This window comes from Protopterus annectens, chromosome 15.part0 (assembly GCF_019279795.1).
Source record: "Protopterus annectens isolate FY-2018-M chromosome 15.part0, PAN1.0, whole genome shotgun sequence".
Taxonomy (NCBI): domain Eukaryota; kingdom Metazoa; phylum Chordata; order Ceratodontiformes; family Protopteridae; genus Protopterus; species Protopterus annectens.
Window position 1 is genome coordinate 824,132,512 of NC_056749.1, and position 15,633 is coordinate 824,148,144.

Below are 15,633 nucleotides of genomic sequence, written 5' to 3' on the forward strand. Positions count from 1 at the left end.
TCAACTTCTAATGACCGAAACGCCGATTCGCCGACAGTGAAATCACCGACACCAAACGACCGACAACGCAGTTGACCGACACGCTCGAATCCCGACAGACGGAAGACCGACAAGGGGAATGTGTAAGCGCGACCTGGTAAGTATGCGATAGTGAGGGATTTAGGAGTAGGGAGCGGACAGGTAAGTGTGCAATACTCAGGGATGTAGGGTTAGGGTGTGTGATAGGTGAGTGTGCGGTAGTGTCGGAGCTTGGGGTTCGGGGTGTGTAAGTGAGTTAGGGTTAGGGTGCAGGTAGGGAGAGTGTGCGGTAGTGTCGGAGCTTGGGGTTCGGGTGTGTAAGTGAGTTAGGGTTAGGGTGCAGGTAGGGAGAGTGTGCGGTAGTGTCGGAGCTTGGGGTTCGGGGTGTGTAAGTGAGTTAGGGTTAGGGTGCAGGTAGGGAGAGTGTGCGGTAGTGTCGGACCTTAGGGTTAGGGTTTGGGTTAGGGCTAGTGGATATGTGTTGTAGTGTACTGTGTTGTTTACATGTAGTGTGTCGGTGTTATGGTGTTCGGTGTTTCGTTGTCGGGTTTGTGTGTTGTCGGTTTTCTGGCCGGTGATTTCTGTGTCGGGGAATCAGCGTTTCGGTCATTAGAAGTAGACCCATATATATATATATATATATATATATATATATATATATGTATTTATATATATACATATATATATATATATATATATATATATATATATATATATATATATATATATATATATATATATATATATATATATATATATATAGATATATGTTGTTGAGTCTTTCGGCTTTTCCTGGTTAGGGTTCGCCACAGCGGAACTCCGGTCTATATATATATATATATATATATATATATATATATATATAGTGTACACACCCCTGTTAAAATGTCAGGTTTTTGTGATATAAAAAATGAGACCACAATAAACCATTTCAAAACTTTTCCCACCTTTAATGTGACCTATAACCTGTACAATTTAACAGAAAAACAAACAGATCTGTACACACCCTTCAACTAATACTTTGTTGAAGCACCTTTTGATTTAATTACAACACTCAGTCTTCTTGGGTAGGAGTTTATCAGCATAGCACATCTTGACTTGACATTATTTGCCCACTTTTCCTTGCAAAAGTGCTCCATATCTGTCAGATTGCAAGGGCATCTCTTGTGCACAGTCATCTTCAGGTCATCGCACAGATTTTTTTTATTGGATTTATCTCTGAGCTCTAGCTGGACCATTCCAAAACTTTAATTTTCTTCTGGTGAAGCCATTCTTTTGTTGATTTGGATCTATGCTTGGAGGCATTGTTGTGTTGAAAGGTGAAATTCCTCTTCATCTTCAGCTGGATAGCAGACACCTGAAGGTTTTGGGCCAAAAGTGACTGGTATTTGGAACTGTTCATAATTGCCTCCATCTTGAATATAGCCCCAAAGCCCCAGTTCCAACTGAAGAAAAACATCCCCAAAGCATGATACTGCCACCACCATGCTTCACTGTGGGGATGGTGTTCTTTTGGTGATGTGAAGTGTTGTTTTGCGCCAAACGTACCTTTTGGAATTGTGTCCAGAAAGTTCAGCCTTGGTCTCATCAGACCATAACACATTTTCCTACATGCTTTTGTAAGACTTGATGTATTGTTTTGCAATTTTTAGCTGGGCCTGGATGTTTTTCCTGTATATGAAAAGGCTTCCATATTGCAACACTACCCCATAGTCCAGACATAAGGAGAATACAGGAGATTGTTGTCACATGTAGTACACAACCAGTACTGGCCAGAAATTCCTGTAGCTCCTTCAGTGTTGTTGTAGGTCTCTTGTCAGCCTCTCTAACCAAATTTTGTCTTGTCTTTTCATCAGATTTGGAGGGAAGTCCTGTTCTTTGCAACATCACTCTTGTCCCATATTTTCACCACTTTTTGATGACTGTCTTCACTGTGTTCCATGGTATGGAACGGTATGGTATGGTACCATGCTGTGGAATTCCTTTTGTATACTTATCCTGACTGATACCTTTCAACAATGAGATCCCTTTGATGCTTTGTAAGTTCTCTGCATACCATGGCTTTTGCTGTAGCAGGCAACTGAGTAAATGTCAAGAAAATACTACTAGGACAGCTAAACTTTATTTGTGGTTAATCAGAGTCTCTTTAATTGATGGCAGGTGTGTACCCAAGAAGACTGAATGCTGTAATTAAATCAAAAGGTGCTTCAACAAAGTATTAGTTTATGGGTATGCACACTTATGCAACCAGCTTATTGCACATTTTTTTATATTGTTTCCACTAACAGATTTGTTTGTTTTTCAATTGAATTGTACAAGTTATAGGTCACATTAAAGGTGGGAAAACTTTTGAAATTATTTATTGTGGTCTCATTTTTTATATCACAAAAACTTGGCATTTTAACAGGGATGTGTACACCTTTTATATCCACTGTATCTGTACATACATTGAATTGAGAGAGATGCTGATGATTGCCCCCATGTTGCAAATATGAAAATACTGATGATGATAATCTGTCTGTCTTTCTATCTATATCTTATGAGCTCTAATAAGGGTGTGGAAGCTGTGGTTTAGTAAAACTCGTTGCTACAGCTTCATAGCTTTGTTAAACAGTTAAAGTATGGATACAGGTCATAACAAGCACGGAATGTCATTTAAGCAGCATGATCATGAACATGGCTGGTTAAATAATTTACCATTGGAAGTAGCTCTTCTGCACTATATCTACAGGAACCAATCAGAAACTAATAGACACCTAGACTGAATCTCCAGTTGCATCCCCAAACTGCTTATGTCCATGACAGCTCCCCCTCATTCCATGCCCTTGTTATATCTGTGGTCCCTGGAAGGATTGTGATATATCTCACATGCATGATGTTATTTGTTTCCTGAGGTTATGCAATACTGATGTAGAGGTGAGGCTTTTTAAGAGACTATTCAACAAAGCCTGTGCATATCTAATGATAATTTTATGTATGAACTCTCAGCCTGGGACTGCTGCTAATGTGTGAGGGATATTTGCAAAATGAAGTTGATTTTCTGTTCACTTGAAGCATTTCAGAGACTGTCTGAGATTATTTTCTCTCAAATGTTTGGTAGTAACTTCATGATAGCCACCATATCTACTCTAGAGTAAATTATTTTCTTTGTAAAAATGCAATATAAATAAGTGTGCACTGCTTGAAAAATCTTCATGTTACATTTGTCTGTGAGCCACTGATGTGGTAAATTTTCATAATAAAGATTCAAAGATGGCTGCCATTCTGTAAACACTGCTGACCTGCAGCTCCTCAATAAACCTGAGAAAAATCTGTAACCTGAGTCGATACCAAGAGGTATGAACGTCAAATTAAAGTAAAAAAAGATGCAGTTACACTTATTTAATCTATAACCAGGAAAAAAAAGTGGGAAAAAAAGTCTTTATCTATCAGGATTCCAAGTGATTAGCTAGCTCTGAAGAGAGAAATAAACAAAGGACTGTCTGCATTTTTCATTTTACCCGTCAGCTTGGGGAAAGGAAAATGTCACAAGAAGGAAAAAGCATGAAAACAACTACTAGCAAAACAAAGCTGTCGGAATTACAGTCACCAGTAAAGGATGGGAGTGCGAAAAAACAAAGAAGTACTAGACAGCAGGAACAACAGAAACCAGAGACTAGATCTAAAACTAATCAGCCACTGAACATGGATGATATCAAGCATGCTTTATTGCCTATACAAGAAGCTTTAAAGGACCTGACTACTCAAATACAAACTTTTGGAGTTTTATGTAATCAGTTGCTGCAGCGAATGGACAAAACAGAGGCTAGAATTTCAGAAACCGAGGACAAAATAGACTTGCTGGAGAAGAAAACAAAGGTACATGATGTGGAGTTACAAGCCATGCAAAGCAAACTTATTGATTTAGAAGCGAGGTCTAGAAGAAATAATATTATTATTAGAGGGATCCCTGAAAACATTCAGTATGCAGAGCTAATTCCAACTATAACACAAATACTTGAAGTTTTGTTAAATTATGCTGATGGAGTGAAACAAATTGTTATCGAAAGGGCACACAGAGCACTGAGAGAGGTACAAGCTTCTAATATGCCTAGACCTGTATATGCTAAGATATTGAACTTTCAAGATGTTAGCAAAATACTTTTTACTGCAAAAAAGAATGGTGGCTTTGTTATGTGGAAAAATAGTAAAATATTTCTGGCTCAGGATTTGCCACTGCAAGTAAGGCAAGCTAGGCAGTCTTTATCTGCATACTGTAAATTTCTGATTGACAAGCAAATTAAATTCCAGATGAAATATCCTAATGTGCTTACATTTATGGTGGATGGGATTAAATATTCTGTTTCTACTAAAAACAAGGCAAAGGGAGTGTTTCTGAAGGTTTTTAAAGTTTTACCTGCATCAGAGGGCTGAAAGAAACTTCCGTTGAGACAGGCATGCTCCTGAGGTCAGATCCAGTATCTACTATACTTCGAGGCTTAGGTAATCCTTTGTTCCCTGCTTAAGTTGTTTGGGCCTCTGTAAAAGCAATAAAACTGTTTGTTTGCGATAATCCGAGGGGCTGCTGGCCGTTTTCCGAACTTTTATGACCTCTACGAACTTTTTTCGTCGAGTGGTAAACAGGAAATCTCTTGAATGCAACTGAGAGTGTGGATTTCGATGTAACACTTCCTGTTGTCCGGCTGCGAAAGCGGTCCCCCATCACGAGTATTACTGATGGTTTCCTGGTTTGAGAAGCTGAAAAGAATTGACATAGTGTGTTAATGTTTTTTTTTAACAAGTAAATAACATTAGAATATGTACGTGAAGCATGTAATAACATCTGTTTTTCCTGTTTTTTTTTTTTCCTCTTATGTTTATAGTGTTGAACCAAATTATATTTTTACAATATCTGCAATGGGTGCAAGGTATAGCACTATATATATGAATATAAATAGGTAAATAGTGGCTATTGGGTGGTGTTAATTAGACAACTAATGTCAGTATAGTTAGGAACTAAAGCATGCAATTGCAAACCTTGATAATTGGTGGTTGCAGGCACTGTGTATAGTACAGAATTATAATGTGGGATGCATTTATTTTTTTCTGTCTGTTTCTTTTTTTTTTTTTCTTTTTGTTTGTTTCTTTTTTCTTTCTTTCTCTCTCTCAATAAAAGTGGTATATAAATAATGATTGTACCAAAAGAGGTATCTGGGGTAGGTATAAGTAGCTAGTTAATATATTAAATTTTTTTTCTTTAAATGGTAATAATACCTTGCAATAGAGATTTGCTTAATTAATAGTTGGAACATAAGCTGTAGAGCAATAGCAGTGTTTGTTAGGGAATGTTTAGTTTAGACTTTGTAGTAGCTAAGTTAGAATATATAGGTTGTAAGTTTAGGAAATGTTTTAAGTTTTATTACATGAAGCTTTTAAATATGTTTGTGTTTTTAACCTTGTTCATGTTTTTTTGCATACCAGACCTATATAAGTCCTGGTCCAGGGGTAAAGTGGGTAGGCACTGGTTGGGGACGGGATGTAGGAAATGCTTCCAGATTATGTTTGGTATGCAGTTAATACATATCCATTGGATAATTTCCCTTTTATACTATTATTGGATAATTAGACCTGTCAATGTGGGAATTAGACTCCTGGAACGTTAAAGGGCTCCAGAACTTGAAGAAGAGGAAGCTGTTACTACACATATTGCTACAGGACAAAGCACTGTTTGCATTTTTACAAGAAACACACTTGTTAGATGATCAGTGGGATGATATTAGGAAAAAGAACTGGATTAGAGCGGTAGTGGCATCAGATGGTAAGACAAACAGTGCTGGGGTAGCTATAATTATTAAAACTCAATACAAAGACAAGATTTTAGACTCTAAAGTGGATCAAAATGGGCGATGGTGTTATGTTATTTTATCGGATAATGCGTTTGATAAACCTCTTTTACTTTTGAATATATATGCACCATGTAATGACCAACAAAGTTTTATAACATCATTATATCCAATCTTAACACAGTATGGTGGTTATTATTTTATTGTGGGTGGGGATTGGAATACCTATCAAAATCCAAAGTTGGATAGGTCTTGTCCACAAAGAGCATTTAATAAGCAGGCCGGGATAGCATTAAATGACTTCAAGGAAGGTTTTCAATTATATGACCCCTTTTGTTATGCACATAATATTAATAATGCAATTAAGTATACCTTCTATTCACCATGCCACAAAATGTGGTCTAGGATAGATTTTTTCTTGATATCCAAAGCATTAATTAATTTGGAACCAGTAGTGGTTATACATACTCAATATCTATCGGATCACTCAAAAATTTCGTTAAGGTTTTCTAAAGATTTAAAAGATACAAGAATGCATAGAGGTTATAACTGGTCACTTAATCCAAATCTGTTAAATAAAAAGGATATAATAGATGGAATTGTAAAATATCTGAAAGGTTTAACAGATAGGATGAAGCTTCAGGAACATACTCCTGATATTGAATGGGCAGCAGCTAAATCTCAAATTAGAGGATTTCTTTTGCAAAAAGCCTCATATTATAAGAAAAGGCAAAACAATAATATTCAAAAATTAGAAACAAAAGTGAAGCTACTCGAGAAAGAACTGATTCAGAATTTTAATGCTCAAACAGAGAAGGAAATGTTGAAATGCCAAAGGGGTCTCTTCTTGCTGCATAATAGTAGAGTAACACTTCAGGAGCATAGGTGTTTAGTGAAATATGCCAATAATGTTCAAATACCGTCAAAAGCATTGGCAAGGATTATAAATCAATCGAAAACAACAGTACATATTTCGGAAATACAATGCAATAGCACAGTGTATTCTAAAACTGAGGATATTATTGATATTTTCGAAATAATCTATACCAAGGTTTATGAGGGTCACATTGATAGGTCTATACATAAACAGAATAAAAGATTCTTGCAAAAAATTAATTTTCCAAAATTAGAAGAGAGTCTGCAAGGTGATCTGATTAAACCTATATCTTCAGAGGAAATAGTATATGTAATTCAACATATAAAAGTACATAAGTCACCAGGTCCTGATGGTTTGACAGTTGAATTTTATAAAGAGTTTGCTGATAGTTTTGGTAAAATATTGTCTCATGTATTTAACTACATAATCAGAAATAAAATTAGTGACCCTCATCTTAATGCGTCAAAAACAATCTTTATACATAAAGCTAATTCAGACCCCCAAAGCCCGGATAATTATAGGCCAATAGCATTAATAAATGTGGATATGAAAATTCTCACTACCATTATAGCATGTAGATTAAAAAAGATTATGATCCATTTAATTTCTAAGGAACAGGCTGGATTTATGGCAACTAGACAAACTAGTGATAACACACTTACACTACATAATATGATGATGTATGCTAAACAAAACAATTCTAATATTTATGCCCTTATAATAGATGCTCAGAAAGCACTTGATAGAGTGGATATAAACTTTTTGTTTGATGTGTTGCCTTATTTCAATATTCCACAGGAATTTATTCATATACTACAAATATTATATAGTAATCCGTATACTACGTTATATATTAATAGGAGTTATTCTAAAAGAACACAGATTAAAAATGGTACACGGCAGGGTTGCCCTTTGTCCCCCTTATTGTTTAACCTTTATTTAGAACCTCTATTTTTATATATTAAGCAAAATTTGTATCATAATGCACCAATACTTTATAGGAATAAATTAGTAATGTCGGCATTTGCTGATGATCTTATTATTTATTGTACAACCCCAATTTCTGATAGTGAAAAGATATTAAATGTTATAAACGAATTTTCAGAAGTCTCTAATTATAAAATTAATTTGGAGAAAACTAGTATTTTCCTGTTAAGAACCCCTAAACCTTTTTCATTAATGTCCCTGTTGGGGAAGATATCATGTAAAGAAAATATCAAATATTTGGGTATTAGCTTCTCTACGGATAATAAGGACTTTTATAGTAATAATATTAAATGAGTATGGGAACTAATAGTAGCTGATTGTGGCAGATGGAGGAATTTAAGACTACCGGTATTGGCAAAAGTATCAATAGTGAAAATGAATATATTACCACGAATGTTATATATATTTAGGTCTGCTCAAGTATCAATTACAAAGACAGTTTTTTAAACAAATTCATAAAGATCTAGCTAAATTTATTTGGGAGCCAAAGAAAACTAGAATATCGTATGAGAAATTAATGACCCCGAAGAGTAGAGGAGGACTTGAATTACCGAATTTTGAAGTATACTATTTAATTGTGAACGCTAACAGGTGTTTAAGAATTGCTAATTACGAGGTAATTAATACAAAGTGGATACCAACTTGGGTGGTCTTGAATTACAAGCATATTCTAGATCGGAACATAAATCCTAAAGCTTTACCCTTTTTGGATAAAAGTAGTTTGATAAAGTATGGGATTATGGACCACTTAAAAACATATGTGTCATCTTTGCAAAATTTATTCCAATCAGTAGACTTGTTGCAATATATGATGGTTTTTCAGCCTTTCCATAGGAATCCCAATTTTAAACTAAATAATCAGTTGATTGATCTTAGTAAATTCCCATTAATAGTTAATTTGACTCTGATTGATGTTTTTAATAAATTTCATTTATCGGCTTCAAGTTAGGCAGGAATTGAATCTTCCTAAGAGTTATATGGTTGTCATGAGACAAATCAGAGAACTTGCTCTGAGTCATTTTGAAAACTTTAAACCGGTAGTTGGAATTGTGGATAAATGCTCTGAATTGTGGCAGGCTCTCCAACAGGAGGTCAAATTTATAACAACAACAAATAAATTAATTAAAGATTTAAAATTCCAGGATAAAATTCTGTTGTCAGGGTATTGGGTAAACAAAATGACAGTAGCAGATAATCAGGTATTAAAAGCAATTGATTTAACAATAACATCGGTCTCTTTTCAAAAGTTGATGTATACGCAGTTGATGATTTGGAATAATGCTTATTATACTCGTCTTAGGTTACATAAATTTAATCCTAGGAATTCTCCAACTTGTCCATATTGCACAAATCAAACGGCGGATCTTCTTCATATGTTCTGGAGCTGCAAGTGTATATATAAACTTTGGAACTCTCTTAGAATGCAACTACAAAAGATGGGTTATCAAAGTTCAACGTTATCATGGGAATTTATGATTCTACACGTTCCTCCAAGAGAGCTCTCTAGGTCACAAACTATAATATGTATGAATATTTTTTTGCTGATGAAGTTATATATAGCTACAAATTGGTTAGAACCAGATAAGACATCATGGGATAATTTCAAGCTTGTGGCTATAAAGCATATATTAGCACATAAATTACTTCTGAAGCAAAGTAACAAAAATATTAATAATCCGAAAATATGGGAAAAGGTTTTTAACATTATATTAGCATAATACTGTTATTAGGAATATATTAAAATTTGGATGTATATGTGGAGGAAACAATGTTTTGAAAATATATTTTGGCATTGTTTTTTTTCCCTGGTGTCTTCTTTTTTGGAATAATGATGATTTTATATGGAAGCATTTCATGTAGATATTGTATATAGTTTTGATAGTAATAGTAGTGAATTATGTGTGTGATTTTATTGTATTTTGAAAATATATATCAATAAAAATTTATTATGGAAAAAAAAATTCATAATAAAGTTTCTTTCTAAACAAATTGCATGTGTTTATCCTTTTTCTGCTACTTTGTAGGACAGTACTGGGCTATGCTACTAATTAGGCAGCTTAAAAGGAAGCTGGGAAATGGCTAAAGCTGTTAGCATTGCTGGCATTGCAGTGTACCGCTCATTTGTAGGATTATGGGGACAAGATTAATTAGTTTAGAGGACACTCAAAGACATAGAGACTAAGATGTGATGTAATGCATTTTATTCAGCCAGCACAGGTTTTGTAACTACTCAAGTTTTCGGGCTAAGAGGAGCCCTTCTTTGGTAATTAATAATTTACTGACATTAAAAAGAATGCCTAAATATCCACTTGTGCCTAGTAAGGGCAGTACATAATTTCTTTTTGGCTAAAAATAAGATGCTTGAAAAATGATAGTTTGGAAAGAAAGTATGCAACTCAGCTGTTTAATATCACAACTACACATCAAAGACAGGCATTGTGTATGTATGTGCATGTGTGTGTGTGCATATGTGCGTGTGTGCGCATGTGCGCGTGCGCGTGCGTATGTGTGCGTGTGTGTGAGTGTGTGTGTGTGTGTGTGTGTGTGTGTGTGTGCGTGTGTGTGTGTGTGTGTGTGTGTGTGTGTGTGTGTGTGTGTGTGTGTGTGTGTGTGTGTGTGTGTGGCTATGTGGGTGTGATTGTGTCTGTGTGTGGATGTGGGTGTGGATGTGTTTCTCTGTGTGTGTGTATGAGTGAGTGAGTCTGAAACATTAGAAGACCAGACTATGGCCTGCCATAAAATCAAGCATTCACTCTACTTGTTACATTAGAATCAGAGTTCATTTTGCAGAAAAGATAATAGCTTAATAGTCTGTTCTGACACTATAATAAATAAGTCACAACACAGGAAATGTGTATGTTAATTAGTTAAATCCTGAGGAGAAAAATGAGAATTATTTATTTTGTAATTCGATGGTCTGTCTAAACAATCAATTGTATGACAGATATCTTGTTTAACCAAAAATGTGAATTTGTAATCATTTTTAATTTACGTTGAAGTGATATTATGGAAATAACAGGGACTTCCAAGTGCAAAAGATATCAGGTTAGAATATACAGATGTTGTGTGCATTTAGCACACTATACAGGTTATGGTTTATCTAACTGGAAGAAAGAGAAAAATAAAGAGATACACAGAGAGAGAGAGAGAGAAGAGAAAATGTTTAGGGGCATTTTTTCCTCCATATGATCTTGTAGACATCATAGAAACAAAAGATAAAAGCAAGTGAAATAAGAACAGGAGGTTCTTTAATGTTAAATTTACAAGACACGAGGACAACATATGAACCACTGTGATTAAGACCACAAATGGGACCTGGTGGCAAGATACTGTACTGTAAATCACAGAGATGGTGAAACACCAGTTTTTACTGGAAAACCTGTATATGTTCTATCTTACCTTAAATGAAAAATGTTGCTTCCCATCTCCTTCATTAGAATAAGTTCATTCTTCGGATCTCACAGAAAATTATGCCTAATCTAGAATTTTTGTGGCTCCAACATTTTGTTTTAATTAAAATAATGGTGCAATAAAACAGGAGTAAATACGGAAAACAATGTAAGTAAACAAAAAATATGTGAAACATAGAGAATTCTTTTCTTGCAGCTCCCTTAAGAAAATGTTGACCTTTTTCTTTACCTTATATAAAAATACTTCTCCTTAGCTACTGTGACATTTCAGAAATAGTTCATCTATTTGGCTTCAGAGAAAGAACACAGTGTTTACTTTCTGCCCTAATCTCCAACTTGTGCAACTCCAATGAAAAAAAGAATTTAAAAAGAAATGTCAATAATATGAGAATATAAAAAGGAAGAAAACAATGTAGATATAAAAACTACAAACTTTACTTAAGGACTATATTTAAGTTGAACTTCTGGTAACTCTGTTTACTCTCTAGTATTCTAGTATGCTTTATTCTAATGGTGTTTCCCTCTTTTAATTCAGTAAGCTTTGTGTACATGCAGAAAACACTATTTATGCTGTGTCTCACTATAATACAATCTTTACTTTCTTCTTGTAGCTGGGTACGGATGTGTATTGCCTCCTATTGTAGTATTTAAAATTTGACAAATATCACATTTCCCGTATACATTTCTTTGTTCAGCAGGAAGGCATGTTCCATCCATTTATGAAATGAATCTTACAGTTCCTGTTTACAGTGGATGTTTTGTTAATGATTCTAATTACTGTCTTATTTATTAGATGTCTGTAATAAATAAATTCTTGACATTATGCATACAGTTATCACAACATAAATATGCATACTTGTAAATAACGGATTTGCATAATTCAGTATAGTTTTACAGTAGAGAGGCGATTATCCAAACTAATTGGATAATTGAACATACATTGAACAGATAAAAAAACATCTAAAATCTTGTTTTTTCTGCACTCAGGGAATACACTTTTCAACCATTCAGCAATTCCAGTGGAAACTTAATAATATTTTTCACACAAAAGCAAGCTACATCTTTAAATAACATGCACAAGCAAATACATATATACCCCAGATTCATGAAGCTCCATGCAAGAATAAGGCTAGTCTTGCACAGAGTGGTTCATGTCTGTTTAGAACAGCAGCGCACCTTGCATATTCATTAAGGCACACTCCTGTTTAGTCTACATGGACACGAACCATGAACGAGTGCAGGGGACATGTCTGAGTAGTGCACGGACACGAAACTTGCCCCCTGCACTGAGTGCCGTATAGCAATTTCTAAGCTGAGCTACCATAATATTACAGCTTTGCTCTAATATTATCCCAGTATTTCAGTGTCCGCAGATAGGGTTGCCACCTTTTCAAATGCCCAAAGTGGGACATTTTTGGTATAAACGTCAGATTTTGCAGACTGAAACATACCCACGGCCAGTGCAAAGGACAGAACTTCACTTTTTTGCCTAAATAAAAGCTTATTCTTATAGCATTTTAGTTGCTTATTCTGTTTCTTAAAACATTTAGGTGTTTGCAGATACATAATAACTGTTTTATGCAACTATTACATAAAATATATGAAATAATCTTGTCCTAAAATCTCAGGTCATTTGCCATTTTTACAATTTTTTGGGGGGACACAACTGCCCAAAGAGGGACTGTCCCTCTCAAAGTGGGACAGGTGGTAACCTTATCTGCAGACACTGAAATAAAATCAGCAACAAGAAAGCAATGCAGGGGGTTTGTTACAGGTTCTCTGACACACCTCCTGCATTGCTAAAGTGCCGTACGACACTTTTGTACTGTGCTAAAGCAGGAAATGTGTGCAAAAGCACACATAATGGCTGATAAACCCCCCAAAAGTGAAAAAGCACAAGTATAGCCCCACAAACATAGAACGTTGATAGAGAACAGGTCATGTAGCAGCATGAATCACGTAAGGGTAGATGTCTGAAAGCAAATGTATGACAATATTCCCTCATAGCATCTATGTTAACAAAGGCACAAATGATGGGGGGAATAAATACTACATTAGGGACACGCCTGAAAAATTTCCCTCACACAATTAGAAAATTGATAGTTTACAGGATATGTATTAGCAGGAGTCCCTGAAGGATAGAAGCCTGAAAGCCAAATCAATGCCAGTATTTCATGACTGCAGTTCCAAATAGTCAGAACACCACAGTACACACCCATATAACCTAATAATATAATAATAATATATACTTTTCTACACTAGCCTAAGGAATGTTTAAGTGTAGCTAAGTGGGCGTGCATGTTATGCCCGTCCACTTAGCATAGCTTAAACATCCCATAGGAGCTAAATGCAATTAAAGAGGTGAAGCTTCCAAAATGAGGTAGTGTAATGATTAGAGTTGTGGCTTTACAAGCAGGCGTTCATGGTCTGAGTCCCAAGAGAAGCAACTTATTTTCCTATGGGAAAGTAGTGTTAAAATTATTTTAGTAAACTTTAAATTATGTAGCAACTTTTTTGTCAACCAGGGTAGCATATCAGTTCCAAAAGTGAGATGTCAGTGTAGAAAAGATGTGAAACCCTCATATAAACACAAGTGCCCCATACATTATAGTCACACAAGAATATAATTTAATGAAAGCACACAGGGGGTATGTCATGGAAGGTAAACTTAAACATTATAATGTGTATATAAATATTATTTTGTAATATAAAATTATAAGTATGATATACTTAAATGTGCCTTAATCACTCTGTATCCATCAGACCTTGTTCTGCCCAGCAAGAAAACAGTCAGTCCTATCAAGTCTCAAACCTGGGATGCTGTGCTCTACAATCTCAGCAAAATACCACAACACCATCTAAGCTGTGAAAAGTTGCAATACTTTAACAAACATATCAGGCATTCTGGTCGTTTAACATTAAAAAAAAAATAAAAACAGCAGTCCCAAGTGTCAAACCCATAATCTTGAATACTATAGTTTCATAGTTTCATAGTATAGTACTAGGCTATCTGCCCTGGGGGCATTTGTAAGCCTAGCCATAGTGATGTGGCTTTTGCCACCCCATGAAATGGTACAAGAATGTACAGAATAAATCTAGAATACTGTGCCTCTGTCTAGTAGTTGACACAATGAAGGTCCCCTTATATAATAGAATTAGTTTACTGTGCCCCTGTCTAGCAGTGACACAGATGTGACCCCTGGGGTAAACTTACGATCTCCCATCCACTCATCAAGATTTCTCTTGAAGAGAGTCAGTGAGGGGCTCTGCCTAATACGAACTGGGATCCTGTTCCAAAGCATGGGAAGCCTCTGGGTTATGAATCTATCCCTCCAGCATGTCCTATTCATACTTGTGCCGAGGTTTAAGTCTTTAGCTCTCGTGGTCCTGATGGATTTGGATTTTTTGAGGTGGAGCATGTCCATCAGAACCTGATTGGACATGGCCTTGTACGTCAGGCAGAGATCATCTCTGAGCAGGCGGTATGCTACTGAATAGAGCTGAAGTTTCTTTAGTCTGGCAGAATAAGACATATGTTGGAGACCCTTGATCCTTTTGGTGCGGTACTTTTGTGGTCTCTCCAGCTGTTGCAAATGCCGGGTGAGGTACATACCAAATGGGGCATTGTACTCAATCATGGGTCTGATGAGGGAGGAATATAGGGGTATAATGACATGCTTGGATCTGGATGTGAATCCTTTCATGATGAGGTGTGCAAGGTAGAATGTTTTTCTAACCACTTTGGCGACGTGGGTGTCAAATGAGAGGTCGCTGTCTACTTGGGTCCCTAGGTCTCTGATTACTTTTTCCATACTCAGTGGGTTGCTGTCTATGTGATAATTTGTGGGTACTTTGTTTTTTCCAAAAGGGATGACTATACATTTTTTGGCATTTAGTTTAAGGCCGTGACTATGGCACCAGTTGTCCGTTTCAGTGAGGCCTTTTTGTAGGATGTGTGTGTCTGCTGGTGTATCGACTATGGTGCCTAGTTTGCAGTCATCTGCAAACTTTGTCAGCCACAGCCCTCCCATGTTTGCTTTAACATCTGAGAAATAAATGCCGAACAAGAGGGGTCCCAGGACAGATCCCTGTGGGACACCACTTGTGACTGGCTTTGAGTCTGACATTGCTCCAGTGATTTTAACTTTATGGGTTCTGTCCTTTAGCCAGTTTGCAACCCATCTAGTGACATAAGGGTTTACTTTTAAGCTGTTTAGCTTATCTATGATGCCTGAGTGGGGTATTGTGTCGAAGGCCTTAGCCAAGTCCAGGTATGCTGTATGGACTGCTTTGCCCTCATCAATGGCTCTAGTGACTGTTTCAAAAAGTCAACCAGGTTTAAAAGGCAGGATCTGCCCTTTACAAAGCCGAACTGGGTGGGGTCAAGTGTCTGTAGGTCCCCTATGTCTCTGTTTATGAGTTCCATAATGATTCTTTCCATAGCTTTGCAGACCAGGCTAGTTAAGCTTATGGGGCGGTAGTTTCCAGGGTCTGTAGAGGCACCCCCCTGGTGGAGTGG